The sequence below is a fragment of the Apteryx mantelli genome, chromosome 1, assembly GCF_036417845.1.
Source record: "Apteryx mantelli isolate bAptMan1 chromosome 1, bAptMan1.hap1, whole genome shotgun sequence".
In the NCBI taxonomy this organism is placed as follows: Eukaryota; Metazoa; Chordata; class Aves; order Apterygiformes; family Apterygidae; genus Apteryx; species Apteryx mantelli.
The window spans coordinates 166,998,289-167,014,113 of record NC_089978.1 but is presented as its reverse complement, the minus strand read 5'-3'; the positions used below and the strand labels follow the sequence as shown (position 1 = coordinate 167,014,113).

Below are 15,825 nucleotides of genomic sequence, written 5' to 3'. Positions count from 1 at the left end.
AAGTTACTGCTCTCTTTTATAGAGGTATCCACCATTTTGGCAATAAGGAAAGCTCATAAGAGCCAAATTACCATGGAAAGGCCAATTACATATACTGTAATTCCCCAAATAAATGTTTATGGAGGCAATGTGATGAGTTACTGCCCACCCACCCCATAAAGTCTTCTTGATGGCGAAAAAGTTCCTGGACTTGTAGAGAGGGTTGAGACAAAGAAGAGCAAATGGCTACAGTTAAGCCACAAACGCTCTCTCTGCTCATGTGAAAAGAGGGCACTGAAGTCCTCATAATCCCAACAGTTAGCTTCAGGAGAAGCAGGAGGTGTGAGGAGAGCTACTGCCGATAACTATGTGAATGGAAATGTTTGCCATTCTTTTGCAGGCTTAAAGGAAACCACAGTTTGGAGGTGATGTAATAACTGCTCGGTGTGGTTGTTTATGCTAGCACACGAGGAAGAGAAAGTAAAACTTCAGTCCTGCTTTTGCTCTCTGAGGATTTCTGTGCAGTTTCAGACTCATTCAGGTCAAGGCAGGGTGTGAATCTGAAGTACAGCGGCTCTTCTGGAACGGCTCCCTGTACGGATCAGCCCTTTGCTGAGTAATGTGCAAAAAGCAGACATGGATTTTGGAGAAACCGGTTTTAAGCGAAGAAGCTCTAGCCCTTCTCCTTCTCCTCCCCAAAAGATTTAAAATAATCTTGCTGTCCATAAAAATTAAGTTAGCTATTTTGGGTTCTCGCAGAGCTCGAATGAATGCAGCGTCTCTCATTTCCAGTCATGATAAGTCACTAGATATCAATTCTTAATTGCTTGATTAATCCAGAATTTTCAGAACTGGCACTGCCTGTCCTAGCTCAGTAGGGAGCTACATTTACAAGAAGGAAGAAAACATTTCCCTCTCTTGGTTTAAACCACCCCCCCCCCCAAACCCACACGGTGGGAGCACGAGATTACTGAGAGGTTTGTAACACATTTTGTCCTGAGAAAGATGGGCTATTAGGCAGAGTGCAAGTGAGGCAGTCAGAGGTTCATGGTAAACTGGAGGATGTGTGATGAATTAAATTTAGCACATGATGCAGCAATTCATTACAAGACTACCTCAAACCCAAATATTAGTACACTTACATTTGCTGTATGCTTGTGTTTGTTAGACCATGTTATTCATTTAAGTAAATAAGTAGAGAGGTTTCCTTCCTGAAAATCGTGACATTTCTGTGTAGAGAAAGGCTGTTTAAGGTCAATAGTTAGGAAGGACTATACCTTTGTGTGCTTTGTGTATGGTTGGACTGCTAATTATCAGTGCACATGCCTCTCCAAGTGGTGGTGGTATAAAAAATACAGTTCCAAAAAGTAAAGACATTGAAACCCATTTACAGAACATTCGTACAATTGTCTCCCTCTTCCTTTTTTTTTTTTTTTAAGCAATGTGTATGTGGCACATTCAGTGAACTGCAATGTAGTATAGCAGCACTTGTTTGGGATGAACATATGACACTGTCAGGTCTCCTTTTCTGTGTCACAGGTAACCCAGAATATATGATGGCACAGTGTGATATAAAGGTGTTATCTGTACAAGTTCAAGGTGATTTTATTATGCTGTTAAAAAAAGGACTTATTTTGAAATCATTCCTCTAAGTAAGGAATAATAAAGCCTCTGATTTTTTCCATTTCAACTAATAGCTGTCTCTCGATGCCACAGACTTCTTGGAAGAGGTAAGTGCTGTCCAGGACTTCTACTGGAAGGACTGTGGCGTCCAATGTCACAGTGACAAGATTCAAAAACAGATGTGCCATCCCCGCTGTCCTCACTAGCTGATGCACCTGTGACCTCTCAAGAAAATCGCAGTGGTAGAAGGGAAAAAATCTGAGAATGCAACTTTCTCCCCTCCATCCCCTTTGAATACAGTACTCCATCCGTGATTACCTATTGAAACTAAGCATGGTTACTTTGGTCTTCAGTATTTCCAGCAATGGTGACGAGAAGGGACAGTTTCTACCACCTACAGGGCTGTGACCTATTGCTCTGAAGTTGTCCCAGTCAGCGGGCAGTAAAACAGTCAGAGATGGGATATCCTGAAGGCATATTGTCCTTATTTAATCCCTTCCTGCAGCCAGTGTTTCTTTTCTGTTTTCTTGTGTGCTTTGCTCAATCTAATCTTAACTGAATCAGGTGATGGCAGCTCCTCTGGGATGTCATCTTGCAGTCTTGTAGATTAGTGTTTCCTTTGCTTAATTTCATTTACATTTATATCATTTATACTCCCTCAGACAACCCTAAACAGTCTCTCTCACTGGTGTTTCTGCACCCCTGAAGTTCTCATACACAGTTCCCAGGAGGCTCTTCAGTTGTTATTTGACCAACCTACACACAGTGCAATCCCTTCCAGCCTTTTTATCATTTTATGTTCCTCTTTTTTTTCTTTCCCTCCAAGTTGCTGACATCTAGCTAGCACTGAGTTGTCCAGAACTGAACATGTCCTCAAAGTGCGATCTCACCGCTATATTAAAAAATGGGACTATTGCCTATATCTGTGAGAAGAGGTCTCTGCCTTTACAATCCCAAATTAAATTAGCTGCATGATTTTTGCTGCCATATCACATTGCAAAAACATATTAAATCTGCTGTCTACCGTTTCCCTGAGGTCTTCTGGCATTTCTGCTTTCAGTACTTGAGCACAGATGATTCCTCTCTACACTTCAGCTTCCATCTTTTGGTAGCTCCTGTGTTGTACCTACCATCCTTTTAGACACATGGGATCACTCAGCTTCCTTTTTGAGGATCAGAAGTGTGACTCCTTACACATAAGTAAACTATTTCTATTTTTTAGCATGAAATAGTTTATTTCCACTATCTCCCTAGCTGTCCTTTGCTTGTCTGTTTCAATGCACTTAAAAAGTATGTTACTCTTTTTGGTTTCCAGATACTCCTATTTATAACTTTATGCACTGCTGGCTTGCCTGTTAGTAATCTGAAATAGTCTGTTTGACCCTTACATGCCAAGGATGATGGGGTGTAACTCTTTTTCTGGAGAAAGGGAAACGCTGTTTTTTTTGTTAGGTAGTTTCTGTCCCAAATGTCAAGAATGCAGATGAGCTTTTCTTTGGTTGGGAATGACATATTAAAATGGTTCTTTGTGCAGGAGACAGATCTTTCTGGGGATGCCTAAACACTCTGAAATTAGCTTCCCCAGGAAATAAGGCTTATCACAGAAATTGCCATCATCCTTGTTTTCTCTGTTATAAACACAGTGCAACGTGAATAGAGGAAAGGAAAAAAAACCCTACAAAAAACAAAGCACTGCTGCATGCATCATTTTCCTCCTGGGGAGAGAACAGGAACAAGAAAAAGAAAAACAAACCCCACATGTGACAGATGTTTTTTGGTTCACTTAATGTAGTCCTTGAAGGTGCCTGGATATTATGATTATGAAAACAGTATAAGAATTGATAAAGAACAGAATATATTTTATTGTATTCCGTTTTATAGATAAGAGAATCTGGAAGAATCAAGTAAAGCAGCCAAGACATTAAAAGTGAAAGTGTTTTTGTTGTAGCTGTGATGGTCTAAAGATCTTAGGGAAGCAAGGTTTGTGGAGAAAGGTAATATCTTTTATTAGATCAAATGATATAGCTGTAAAAAGCAAACAAGCTTGTGGACTCAGGGTCTCTTTATCAGGTTTGACAGAAAGCAGCAAAATTCAAGCTAACTACAGCTTAGATGCAATTGCTCTTAGTTTAATCTAATTATATTAATCAATTTGACCACTTGAGAAAAAAAGGAGCACCTATGGAGTGAAAAGGGGTGTGAGCAGAAGTGACTGACAGTTCTCTGCCGGACCACTAGCAAAAAAACGCTTGTTTGCACTGGTGACAAAGGGAGAAGTCAGCAGGGAGGCTGTAATGGGCTATGAAAGTAATATCTCTGTTAAATCCACAGTTTTTTAGTATCTAGGGATTATAAGTTTTAATTTCTAGATTTATCTTCTGGGAGTATTTTGTAGGTCTCTTTTCAGAAAAGGATCGAGGGGTTAGAATAGATATTTTGCAACAAATATTCTCCTAATGACAAGTATGTGTTTCTGTCCTTTATTGGTTGTCTGTGTGCACTTGGTCTAGTATGGTAATTAATTAGTTTCATTCATATGGTCTCTGTGAGGGTGTCTCATGTGCTGGGTGAAGCAATGAATTGTAGAGTTTGGGGAGGAGTACATGCAGGAACAAAGATTTTTGGTGGTTTTGCTGTGGGAAGAAGAGCATTGATTTTGTTGCCTGTGGAACTGTGTGGGCATATTTCATGTTTGATGCTCTGGCAATATCTGCTTCTAGTGTGTGTGATTTCATCTGTAGGAGATTTGCTTCCTGTAATGAAGGGGGGAGAAGAGGTTCTGGGAAATATTCTTTCAAATATAGATACTCATTTTAAAGATGATTTTTATGTGTGGATTCTAACATGCAATATTATGGCCATCAGAGGAATATGATCATGGGAAGGGGAATGCTACAGCAGAGATTCTACAAAAAAGAGCCTTCATTTGCAGAAAGCTAACATGGTCAGAGACTTTGCCAGTCTTTTTTAATTTTGGTTGCACAAGACAAACACCAAATAAACCTGAGCCCTTGAAAAGTGATTTTCTAACATCACTGTTGTTGCTGTGGTATCTTTATTGTAGTAAATTTGTATCTATTTCTCTGGCTGAGTGACCTTGTTGGATAAAGCAGATGTCACAGGTATTCCCCTCAGAGCAGGTGCAATAATATCAGAGGGCTTGGCTGAATCTCACAGCTTCTTCATGTGTTTTGCATGGCTGCTGGTCTTATTATATCAACTTTAGGGAGGTAGTTTTATGGTTGGTAGGTTCTGGTATATGTGCTAGTTTCAGAGTGCCATTTTTTAATGTCAGTTGTGGTGTCTAGAAAGCTGATAGTGTGGGAGCAATCTTGGGACTGACTAGTGCAGAGGGGAGAGTGCTCACTGAAATGTGGTAGTACTTGATGAGGGAGTCCTAGGTTTTCTGAGCTGTCTGTATTTGATAGAAATGTCATCTGTGTGTCCTATATACAGGACTGGCCTGGTGGTATAACATTTTTTAGTTTTGTCTTGTGAAGAAGTTGGTATATCAGAGCATTAAAGAGCTGTAGAAAGGTGATTTCTCTCTCCTATTTAGAGTTAAAAAAGTTTGAAGAAGTAAGCTGGATGCTTGCTGCATGATGTAGCAGATACTAAAATTTCATACAGTTCAAAAAAAAAGAAAAAAGACTGGATAAATTCATTGGGGAAGAAAAAAATCCTTTGAGGGTTGTTAAATACAAAGACCCTGACTGTGGGTCAGAAAGTGCCAAGTTTGGGGAGAGTTTTCTGGGGCAGCATCACTGTCAGCTTATTGGAGTTTAGTTTTCCTTCGGCTTTGTCTATTCAGCACTCTTAGAGGCAGCATACTGATCTGACTCAGTATTGCTGTTTCTCTGATCTCTTCTGGAGAAAATGAGGGGGTTTCCTCCCTTTTCTTGCGAGCCCCAACTGGAACATACATAATTATGTTTTTATTTACTTTCTAGACCGCTTGGCTCCAGCACTGCTGCGGCAGGCCCAGGCCTATGCACCGGGACTGAAACGCAGCAGCGGCAAGCTCAGCTTCAGGCAGAGATGCGCTCCTCAAGGGCTCAGCCTTATTTATCGCTTCCCTAGTGCAGCCGAAACCCAAAGAAGAGCAGCAGAGCCCCGGCCTCCCTTACCCTCCTGCAGTAGGCCCTAAAAAGGGCAGCAGCTGTTTGGGGAGGAAACCCTGCGCATGCCCCTAGGCCGGCGGGGCGACCGCTGTCCCCCGAGGGCAGCGACTCTTTTTTTTTTAAGCACAGGTGGGGCCTGCCCGGGTGCGGGCCGCCCGGCGGCGGAGGCCGGGGCGGGGCGGGGCGGGGCGCTGCGCGGCGGCGCCCCCGGGGAGGGGGCAGCGGGCGGGGAGGGGGGAGGCCAGGCCCAGCGCCCTCCCCCTCCTCCAGGCATCACTATGAGATGCCAGAGCCCTAATCAACACCAGCCGCGGCTCGCGGCCCTGCCCAGGGAGCCCGGCCCCGCCGGCAGCGGCTCCTCCTCCTCCTCCGCTGCCGCTGCTTCTCCGCCAGCAGCCAGTCGGGCCTGACACCCGGGCCCGGCTGCGGAGTATTGTCGGGGGCGCCGAGCGCGGGGCGGGCAGGTCGCGGCGGCGGCGGCGGCGGGGGGGGGGGGGAGCGGAGGCGAGCGGAGGGGGCGAGCCGCCCTCCCGGCTCCGCCGCGTCACATGCCGTGACGGGATTTGTACCCCGGCCCCTCCCGAGCGACGACGACGCGGGAGCCCCGCTCCCCGCCGCGGGACGGCTCGACGCGGCGATGGCACCATGAGGGGCGGCCCCGCCAGGTAAGCGGCCGTTGCGGCCGTTGCCGGCCCGCCCCAGCTCGCGGGGGGAGGGGGGCGCCCCCGCGCTCGCCGCCGCGGGGCGTTATGAGGGGGCGGCGGGCCGGGGGCTCCGGGCCAGAGGCAGGTGAAGCCGCGGCGGTGCGGGGCCGCCCCGCCGGGCCGGACAGGGCGGGGGGGGGAGGGAGGGGGTAACGGGTCGTTTTACCCTCCTAAAGGGCGGGGGGCTGCGCTCGTTGGTGTGTTGGAAATAAATGGCTTGTAAAAGGAACTGGCAGGTCTGGCTCTCTTTCCTTTTTGTTGAGGTGACTTTTTTTTTCCTGCCTTTTCGTTTTTGGTGTGTGGTGTTTATAGTGGATTTTTTTTTCTTGAAACAGCTGTAACCTGAGCTCTCCCCCTGCTCCCCCCTGAGAAAGGGGTTTGAAGAATGACTTTGTTGAAATGTATTATTGAAGGCAGGAGGAGGGACGTGGTGAGGGAATCTGTAGCGCTCACATTTCACATTCTTTAGCAACCTTCCCTTAAGTGTGAAGGACACACACACACACACACACACACTATCTATGCACAGAGGTTTCCAACAGCCCAAGCCTCAGTTGAGCTAACCCTGGGGGATTGTCTTTCCTCTGCTCCCCAGGCTATACAGCACCTTGTCTTGCTGCAGCGGTGCAGCCTGTGCAGGGCTGGCCGCTGGTGATGGTGTTGGCCTGCCCTCGCAGGGGAATAGGGAGGGGAGGTTGGAATTGGGGCAGTTTCTGTACAGTAAGACAAGGAAACTGGCTGTTGAAAGCTGTGCAAAGCACTGGATGAGATCTTTTACTTTCCCCTGGTGTTTTTCATATGCTGCCACTCATCCTTTCGCGTGGATTTCTGTCAGTCAGGCAGCTACTGGGTGTCTCGGTGTTCAGCCGCCTTTAACCTCCATTTGCGTCTTCATGTTTTTTACGGTGAACAAACAGTTAATGCTCTGTAGTTCTGTGTACAGCTTCCCTCCTCCTTTCCTTCCCTTCTTCCATTTTTCTCACCCCCACCCTGCTTCCAGTGCTTATGAATCAAAATGTTGTAACCCGTCTGAATGTTTAGAAGAATATAAAAGTGATTTTTTTTTTTTTTAATCTTTTGATTTATCCTTTGAAAGCACCACCCAGGTTTTGAACTGCTATTCCCTAGCCAAATGACTGCTGGCAGCAGGCTGCCCCCACCCCCTTCCCGATGGGACTTGCCCACTGGGACTGTGAACTTGAAGATGTTGACAACAGGGGGGTGTGCACATGTGCAACACGTTCCTGGAGTGGAGTCACAGCGGCAGAGGTTTATGACTGGAAACTCCCGTTGGGAGCAAGGATGGTGGTGTGGCAAGACCTACCGTGGTGTAAAAATACCCCAGCAGAGCTTGTTTCGGAAGCCTTTTCTCATCGTTTTAAAACATCTCCCCCAGTTTCCTTAGATGGGAGTGCCGGGAGTGGCATTGGGAGCATGTGGCTGGGAGGGGTGGCCGTGAGGAGAGGTCATGCGAAGTTTGTGGGGAGGAGGAGGGGACCCTGGGGAACTGGGCTGGCGGGCCAGGAGGGGTCTGTGAGCAGCTGGCAAAGAGCAAGGGTGGAGTGGGGCGGGCTGAAGGTCGGGGGAGAGGGGACAGAGGGAAAAGCACAAGTGATGGTGACAGAGAGGGACTGCAGACAGCCTGGGGACGGGGCTAGATCCAGTGAAAGCTTGTGGGTGTTCTCCCCTCGGCTCTTTTATGTGTACAGCATAGGTACTGCTGCTGAAGGGAACACCTATACATGGCTTTTTTTTTTTTTTTTTCTCCTTCGAATCTTATTTTTGGCCTGTGACCCTAGCTGCTGTGATACAAAAATAATCCTCTCCTGGACACAGCTAGCATCTTCCTTGATCTGTCAAGTGGCTGCCTGGCTTGAGTTTTAATGGAGGTGCCCAGTAACCCTGGCTCTGTCCAACTGGGAGTGTCCCTGGGAAGAAGTCTTCCCTTGGACGGTTAGGTGGGCTTGTGGGGACAGAGAGGAAGCCACAGTTCCCTTTCAGGGGAAGATGCTAAGCTGGCTTTGATGGACTTAAATCTCTTCTCTTTAAACCAAAATTAGAAATAAATAAATAAGTCAAAAGGTGAGGAAGAACAGCCACTGTCTGCCCTCTGGTGCTTCTGAGGTGGTACCATTTGTGTTCTGGTGCTGGGGCAGGACTGTGGTTCAAGCAACAGGAAGCTGATTGCACACCAGGGAAAGCAGTGGGAAGAGGGGAAATCGAGAGTGTGTAGCACCTTCCATTACAGCTGATGTAATCCTGGATGTTTCACAGCTCCTCTCACTGCAGGCTTTGGGAAGAGGGGGGTGCATGAGTGGGGAGATGCTACTGTCAACCTCAAGTGTTCAAAGACTGAGAGCCCATTCTCGCCTGCCCACCCAGCATTTTTGAAGAGTGGCATCAGGGACCTTGCTGAGTACGCTTTGGGATGGACCAGGTTTGCAAGTTTATGCATGCTATTGTGCAGACTTGGACCTTGAGTTTATTTTTTTAATGAAAGCTATGAGTCTCATGTGGTGTGGCTTCAGTTAAAGTAACGTATACTGCAAAACTGAGAGAAGACGGTACTGCTTTTAAGTGTTGTTTTTCCCCCATGCTTTCCTTTTTCTAAGATTTCTATTCTGACTGCCCTCCCTTAAAGGGGTGTTTCTTTGGGGGCGGGCAGAAGAGAACATGTCAACAGCTAGCTCAACCTCTGGTGATTAGTGCTAAAGATGTAACTTTTTTTGATGTAACCGGCTGTGTCATGAGGATCTGGACTGAGATCCTGATAGCTTCCTTCATGTGGATCATCAGTTCCCATGGAAGACTAATGACTGTGGCTGGCAACTGGTCTCTACACAGAACGGGAGAAATGGTGTGCCTCCCCTTTTTCCCCCAATAGAAAGGCGGTTTGAAGTAAAAATTAGTTTGTCTTTCCCTTCTCATTCAAAAATCTACTGTACTTTTTTTTTTAATTGCACCTGATGACTGAGTTTTATTTCAAGTATTTTTAAGCTGTTATGAATTAGATGTGTTTTGCTGGCCATGTGCTCGCTGGAAATTTTAAGACCATCTTGCTCAAATTTGCTCTGGCTGTGCTGGCAAAGGTAGTAGGGGAGTCTCCTTGCTGTGGCACTTTTAGATTAGAGCAGAGTAGAAGCGTCTTAAAAGGGTGGGACAGCTGCCACAGAATATCCTCTCTGCAGAGGTGGTGTGGGAGCAACAGAAACTATCCAACTCCATCTTTCTGTAAAGCCTTTGCTGAAAGCGGTGAGCTGGTGGCAAATAAGGTTGGGAGTGGGAAAGGCTGGAATATTTTGGTTGCCCTGTGCTTGTACAAACTGGAAAGAGAGTATGTAAAGCTCTTGTCTGTCTGCCGAGCTTGTGCTGAGGGCCATGCTGCCTCCCTTTAACAGACTAGGGTTACTTTTTGACTGTCTGAGCTGTGCTCTCTGAGAAACATAGTATAGGATCTGATAACGTGGTGTGTGGGGGGCAAAACCCCCTTGAAAGTCACTTTGTCATGGAAGTCGTAACAGGGATGCACAGCTTCAGAAATGATTATTAGTGTCTGATGACCTGGCCAGAATTGTGTAATGACACTGAGTAAGAGATAAAAGATTTTATATCCCATAAACTTGGTTCTTGCTTCAGGGTGAACTGCAAAGCTTTTGAAAATGTGTGAGGAGTTTGATGGCTCTCCAGTAAGTACAAATAGGTGCAAACATCAATCACTTGAAACAAGTCCTTAAAAATAAAAACAAACCCAGATGCAGACTCTAGGCAGGTAAATGAAAGAAGAGCTAATTACTATTTTTTCTATGTGTGTATATGTACATATATCACATTTAAACCTGCATATATGATTTTGTGAGTGACCCAGCTGCTTCAGCAGTTTATTCATTTATTTAAAACAGCTTTGTAGTTCACCTTGAAAATCACTTCCTGCCATATGGTTATATTATTTCTCCATGCCACATTTTTTGCTAATTATCAAGACCATTTGCTTTAAGATAGGTGTTTTTAATTTCACAGCCTTGTCTGTCTCTCCTGCTTGATCCTGCCCTGGAGTCAAGAGGCTGTGTCTGTTCGTTCTCCATGGCAACAGGCTGTGATTTACTTATTTCAGTTTAATTAAAAAGCAGCTATCAAATTCTAGGCATCTTATATGTTCCTTATATTAAAAAAATATATGTATCAGTAGATCAGTCTCCACAACAGATCTGCCAACCTCACAAATAAAATTCTCAGCCTGAGCCATTTATGTTTTTTTTCAGTATGTCCCCTCTGGAAGAGCTTAGGAAAAGGAATAGTGCTGTGGCCTGTCCTGAAGTTCATCAGGTCGGGGCTGGGGGCCTGGGGAAGTGGCAGAAGGTGAGTTCTGGACTCCCAGAACATTGCTGACAATGTCAGGCTGTCTGGTCAAACTGCAGGACTGCCTGTTCAAGCCCATCAATTCACTTCTCTCCTTCTGTCCTTGCACAGCTGTTGAGCGGGTTTTGAAGTGACAGGATACAAGCATTTCAGGTCTTGGTGGGTTAGTACTAACACCCCAGACCTTGTCTGGAAAAGGGAGTGCAGGTTGCATGTTTTGTGCGTGGAGTCCTGCTTGTTGGGGCAGGTGCTTTCTGCAGTAGATTCAACTTGTGAGCGGTCTTCCAGGATAGTGTGAGGTTATGATGTCATTGCAGGATTGGGTGACAAGGGTACAAATATATGCACAAATATCTGTGGGCACGAACATCTGTACTTGCTGCAATGTAAATGCAGAAAATGGCGGTTCTGCTATAAATGTTTGTGTGTTTATCAGCTCTCCCTGTGTGAGAGATTTTACAAGACCAAGTCCTTTTTTTTATGTATATATATATTTTTTGTCCTTCTTGAAGCATATATGCTTTCTGATGCATGTGTGATATAGCTTTTGGTTTTAAACTAATCACACTACAGAAACCCAGAATGCCCCACTGTTGGTTTAAGCATGCTTGGTATTTGTATGCAGGCTAGAAATAAAGGCCTTAATCCTAAATTGATTTTCCAAGTGCTATGGTTGGACAAATGCTATTTTGTGTTTAGCTGGGGATGAGGAAACATGAGGGCAATGACAGGCAGTTGTTGGCTAGAGTGGGAAGGTGTCAAGAAAGAACCTTTGGGGACCAGAGCCAGGTAGGGTAGATAGAGGAATGTGGGAGCATGGTGAATTTAGTAACCTATAGGTGTTCGGTGTGGCAGTAAAAGGACAGAATAGAACCTATGCAATTAATGAGCTGCCAAAATTCACACTTCTTTTTGTCTTCAATACTGACATGCCAATTCTTGGTAGAATTATTTTTGCCTTGAAGGGACTATTCGGATGACTCAGCCTTTAGATTACCTGGATGTCTGTATTGTTTTTTTCCTGGTAGAAGCTGGGCCTCCCTGAGCCATGTAACTAGATTTAGGTACTACTTTTGAGCTGTGCTAATGTGTGGAAGATGAAGAGCTGGTCTTGTATTTTTATTAAACCTTAAGGAGCAGTTATCATCAGAAGAGTGCCTGTACAAAACTGCACCATATTTTTTTTTTCTTGGTGTTGCTACTCCCAGTGCTTTTTCAGAGTCGCAGGTGGTGATTTTAACAACAGACTTAGTTTTTTACTCCTCTTAGCCTTGCCAAAGCCTGTGTGGCTATGACAGAAAAAGTTGGATTCCGTTTTGGCTTGCTTATCTTCATTGATAAAATTATGTACAGAGTTCTAGCTGCAGATTCTTGATGCATGAACCAGGAAGACCCTCTTTGAGTCTGAGAGGTTAGCAGTTAAATGTGCATTTGCTAGTTTAAAAAAAAAAAGAAAAAGAAAAAAAAGAGCGTATTTGGTCTGTGGGATGCTGAGAGGTAAATCTGAAATCTCTTCATGTTCTTCCTAATAAAAACAACAAAACCAAGCAAAAGCCCAAAGCAAGCTTTTGTGTGTTACTGTATTTAAGTGGATGCATTAAATGAATTTATGTCTGGCTAGTAACATCCTTAATTCTTTATTACTAGTATTACTATCATACAGTCATGATCTGTGTTCCTTAAGAGTTCATCTGTTCCTCTTGCTTATCCAGCTTTGAAGTAGACCTCGTTGATATTAGTAGCATCAGACTTAATTTCTTATAGGCTGTATTCTCATCTATAAAATAGAGGGAATACTTCATACAAGCAGCTGTGAAGTTGCATTTATTGTCTGTAAATTGCTTTTAGTAATTGAGCAGAGGAGGTGCAGAGAATAAAGACAGTACAGTAATATATATATATTTTTTCTTTAATCAAAGAGAACTGCATTATTTTCTTCATCCGATGATGTAGAAGTAGGTAGGGGAAAGAAAAATGCTTTACCATGAGTACCCTGAAACTAATTGTCGAATTTGTAATGAAAACAGACATTTCTGAGCATAGTGATGAATGCAGCCATCTTGTTTGAGAGGTGGTATCGTTGATAGCAGCAAAGTCCAATTTAAAAATAGGCACAATTGTTACTGGAAATTGTGTGGTACCACTTGTACTTTTGTCTGGTTTGGGTCTGCTCTATTTTGATGTCACTCTTTGCCAGTGTGGCTGCCTTCATCATCCAGTTCAGAAATGCTATTGGTAGGTAGAGCCTAAAAACAGATAAAATGTCATATTTTAAGATCATTAACAAACTCATCTATTGCAAGCTTTTCAGCTAGGCTCCTTCTTTTGTGCTATCCAGTACGCTTGCCTGGTGAAACCACAGCTTTGTGCAGATAAGGATGGATTTTCTTGCTCTGGCTGAACCAATCTAACCATTTTGCTCCCTTTAAGAGGAGAGGTCAAGCCTTGCTCATGGCTCTGCAGCTGTGTTCCTTGCCTTATGCTCACTCTGATGCTAAATGGATTCAATTTGTTCAACTTTTGGGAAAACTGCCTTGGCGAAAAAAAGTAAATAGTTTTCTGCTGGGGTAGAAAACTGAACCTGCTCTCTGGGTTCAGACTAGCATCAGAGCTGCAGCATAGGAGGGGCAAGATTGTGTAGCTAGAAGTGAGGGGTTGGGAATAAAAGAAAGGTGGAAGCAGGGCCTCCCTTGTTTGGCAGAAGTGAACTATTAGCTTGGTTCAGCTGTAATGTGAAGCCTCACCCTCAATCTTCATTTTCAGTTCCTTCCCTTCCCCTCCCCTCCTCTCCTTCTTTCCCAGGATATACTTGTATGCTTCCAGATGCTGATTCCATTTCCAAGGAGTATTTTCAAAATGGAAAAGGGAAGAGCTTGAGATTCACTGCCTCCTCAGTAAAAAATATACTATAGTTCTTGAGAGCCTGTTGCTAAAGGGAGTGTGTTTTAGGGCATCTGCTAATAGGCAGAGCCTAAGGATATTACAAGAGCTTAAAAAAAATAGTAGCCGTATCCCTCTCCTAGTGAGGGGAGGAGGAGACTGCCTGAGGAGTCAGTGTAGGCTATGCTTGTGGAAGAGCTTAACTGAATGTGGTGATGGTGGCAGTTTGGACTAAGGCCCCAGGGTTGATGGGACCAGACCATTCTTGAGATCTGGGATAAATGACAAGGGCTGGGTAAATGCAGATTTTTCTGCACCTGTATGGTGAGCCAGGCCTGAAGTCAGGTACCATGCTGCTGGGAAGAATTCTCCCCGTCTTTGAAATGTGAATTGCAATAGCCCCAGATGCAGCTGCCTAAATAACTTCCAGGCCTCAGTGACAATTGGGAAGGCCTTGTGGGACACTACTGCGGTAGTGCAGAATGGACGTCCTTTTACTCTGGGGACGCAATGAAGCCAGGGCTGTGCTGGAGCTTGGGCTTCAGGCTGTTTGGGTGACTTTGGGGTCTGCTCAATATGTTGCTTTGGGAGGAGGGGAGGTAGTGCAGGATGCAGCTGGCATGTGTGTATACATGTATATTTGTAGGACAGTAGGCAAAACTGCTTGGGAACTGGCAGAGGAGAACTTTGCTTGCACAAAATGACATGAACAGTGTTTCTGTCTCAGGTTTGTTTTTGACAGACCAGTGGATCTGCATTAGCCCTTGCTGGTTGTGTATGTAGCAGGGAGAGGTGGATTTGTAACCTGATGAGTTGCACGCCCAAGTGTATACTTAGCAGGGCTAGGACACAGGTCAGAGTGTGCATTTGGGAGACTCAATGGAGGCGTCTGTTGACCTGCAGTGGCTGCTTTATGACTAAGGGAGCAGATACTGTGTCTTTCTACTGCATTTTATATAGCATAATAGTGAAGATGGTGTCACTGAAGTGTGCCCAAAGCAGCTGGATGCAGCGAGCCTGTGCACGTGCGGACTGACCAAGTGGCCATACCTGAGGTGAGGGCAGGTTGCAATTGGTGTGCTGCACAAATTAGGAATGTTTGGCACAACCATCTTCGAATAAGGAGAGTAGGGAGGGAAGAGGGAATTTGCTCCAACTTGAGAGTTGTTAGTTTGTAGAGATTTGTTTCATGCTGTACTGCAGTTGGGTTTTTTAAGCATTTAAATCTAAATTCTCCTTGTTCATTTATGAAGACATTTTGGCAAAAATAGGATTATTGTGTGGTTGTGCTGCTTTAGGTGGTAGAATTATACTCTAGGTGGCTATTACAGTGGATGTGTGTTCTAAAGATGCAGTGAATAAAGGCGAGAACCAGTGTATTGATACTAAATATTGGTACCACTGGATGTGCTAAGCACAAGGTGTCTTTGTTTTCAAGGAGATATATGCATATATAAAAATAAATCATTTTAATCTCACATGCTTTTAAGCCAGCTGCAAAATATATAAAAGACACATTTGGAAGAGAGGGAGAGACAGAAAATGCTGTATGTAATTTCATTGGGAAGTATATATTTTTTTTTCTTCCATCCCCTTGCACGTGAGTTGAGTCTCTGGGAAAGATGTTAGTGAAGGAGTTGGAGAATTGGGGTTTTCTCAGGATCTACCATTGTTCTGATTGATGTACTGGGTATTAGGCAGGGGATGCATCCAGATGTGGGGGCTGGTTGCAGTTTTTTCTCTGCAGTCTCCCTTTCTTGCTCCTTTTGGATAGAGATGTGTATCCTGGCTCTCTTGTCCTCCACCTACATCTTTTTCTCATCTCTTGTAGATACTTGCTGAATTTTGTTGTTCTGGCAGATCTTTCAGTTGTACTTGTAATGGGTGACTCTCCCTCCTGTACTGCTTAACCCGGTTCATGATCGTGGGTGTTTCTGTAAGCCAGTTTTAGCATGGAAATTCAGTGAAAAGATCCAGGAAATCTGCCCTGTTTTGGGCCTTCTCTGCTGTTGCAGTGATCGCTCTGATGAAGATCAAGCTATTGCTGCTGATCCTAGCAATGCACCAGCTGCCTTGTGGAGCGCTAAGGAATGCGATGAAGAAAGAAGCAGCCATTCCAGGGCCTTGTTAGAAGCCACTTTGTGCTTGGCCTGGAAATGCCA

The 15,825-nt window shown here is 44.8% G+C and overlaps 1 protein-coding gene across 4 annotated transcripts in view; it reads left to right on the top strand.

The window, feature by feature from the left end:
• Positions 1-6,229: 6,229 nt before the first annotated feature.
• The window catches only part of TCF20 (transcription factor 20), a 130,227-nt gene continuing 120,631 nt past the window's right edge, over positions 6,230-15,825 (top strand). For all 4 annotated transcript variants that reach the window (XR_010886367.1, XM_067310924.1, XM_067310913.1 and 1 more), the window contains exon 1: positions 6,230-6,388. The gene's annotated coding sequence lies outside the window, so the exon portion shown is untranslated. The remainder of the gene's footprint in view (positions 6,389-15,825) is intronic.